The 1,952-nt window shown below is 42.3% G+C and overlaps 1 protein-coding gene across 1 annotated transcript in view; it reads left to right on the forward strand.

The window, feature by feature from the left end:
- Positions 1–1,952, forward strand: part of LOC106534643 (histone-binding protein N1/N2) — a gene marked incomplete at its 3' end in the record, with an annotated part of 19,987 nt that overhangs the window by 6,799 nt on the left and 11,236 nt on the right.

Genomic DNA, 1,952 nt, shown 5'->3' on the forward strand with positions numbered 1-1,952 from the left:
GCCACCAGGGGGCTCTTATGCTGCATTTGCTTCAACCACTCGCTTCAAAAAAAAGGGAAAAAGAAGAAAAAAGCGATCCTTCCAGAGCCGGAAGCAGTGATTTAAAGATAGTCAATGGCCAAAAACTCATAAAAGGGGATAAAACAGACATTTTTCACGGTGGAATCTGACTGATAAAAACTTTGGAGCTTAATCCAGGACCAGTTTGTGGATAAACATCGAGTGAAGAGCTGCTGACTTTTTCTTCCTGCATTGAACTCCCCGGGGAAGGAATCCCATGCAGTGACGTATGCTGGAGCAGGAGGGCTTTCCCACCACAGCTTTACACAACAACAGATACCGCTGTGTGACGCAGCTTTTCTCAGCTTGTTTAACTCCTACACTGAAGAGGAGGACTTCGACGGTTTCAGTGCACCAGAGGACGATGAATGAGATGTTTTGTTGGACTAGAAACTGTTAAAGAAAATTACCAAAATAAGGTCAGTTAAATGAACCGTATTCCTCCGAACTTAAATTCCTAAAGGTTTGATTTTTATGTTTTGATGTTGAATTCATTTTTGATGACAAATTTGGGTGTACTGTTTTTTTTTTTATGTTGGGGGTGCAGCTTATAGTCCGAAAAATACGGTACAAGGGCAAGATGGCGCCTGTGTATGACTTTGCCTGCTTTACCCCTTGCTCATATCTTCTGTGCTTTTATTTTTGTATTATTTAGCTCTTATTAGTCTGGATAAAAACGTTGTCATTTCTGCTGTCCGTGTTTATGATCGGGATGCGCCGATGGCGATCAAAGAGTCGTTGGTGAAGTGTTGTGACAGCTGGAACAGCTTCAGAGGGAGTTTTCCACCTCAGTTTGTTTGCTGCTCACCTGAGTGTCTCCTGCAAAGTTCCAGATGCAAAAAGCGAAAACGGGGATCCAGAGCTGGCGTCCAGGTGCGTTTAAGACTGTACCGTAGACTTGCTGGGAAGTGGGGAGTTTCTCACTGTCTGACACGTCACCTGAAGCCTGGCCAGCGCAGACCACCATAAATCAGCTAACTTGCAACGTTGGATGTCGTCATATTATTCACCAGAGATCTACTTGTCAATCATCCATCTGATGTGCGCTGTTTAACCTACGTGCCGCTATCAGCTGATGTGAGAGCTGCGGAGCTGTCATCACTGCACATGGGCCTCCTCAACYCGCGCTCCATCAACAAGTCTTTTGCCTTGAATGAACTTGTTATGAAGGAGTCCCTGGACTTTCTGTTTTTAACTGAAACATAGCAGCAAAGACGGGAGTATATTCATCTGTGGGAACTCTGTCCAGGTAACTTTTCTGTCCTCGCAACACCTCGGGAAACGCGCAGAGGCGGTGGATTAGCGGCCGTGTTTATAGATGGTTACTCCTGCAGACTTGTTAATTCAGCCTCATTCTCTGCATTTGAGCTTCAAATAATCAAAGTTGGCTCTTTGYAAACTTTTTACTGTATTTTAATTTACCGTCCTCCAGGTGCAGCCAGTGTGTTTTTATCTGAATTTACTGAGCTGCTGTCTTCCATCATTAAGCTGGAGAATGTTTTAATATTGGYTGATTTTAATCTACATATTGATGATGTTTCCTGTAAGGCAGCTGCTGACTTGATCTCCATCACAGACTCWTTTCATTTTACTCAGCATGTYTGTGTGCCTACTCATAAAAAAGGCCATACATTAGACCTTGTTTTCTCCTTAGGCCTTAATATAGAGGATGTTTGTATGGAGGATATATTTTTAAGTGATCATAATTGTATATATTTTAATGTCTTTTAGTCCTGATCCAGCTCCTCCTAGACTTATGATCCAAAGGCGGATCATAAATAAGCACACTCCTGAAGTCTTTACTTTTTGATTCTGCCTCTTCAGATTATAACATCACCAATGTGGACTCATATGTTTCACGTTTTAATGTTCATTGTACAAATATTTTAGAC

Source organism: Austrofundulus limnaeus, unplaced genomic scaffold (assembly GCF_001266775.1).
Source record: "Austrofundulus limnaeus strain Quisiro unplaced genomic scaffold, Austrofundulus_limnaeus-1.0 Scaffold1232, whole genome shotgun sequence".
Classification (NCBI taxonomy): Eukaryota; Metazoa; Chordata; class Actinopteri; order Cyprinodontiformes; family Rivulidae; genus Austrofundulus; species Austrofundulus limnaeus.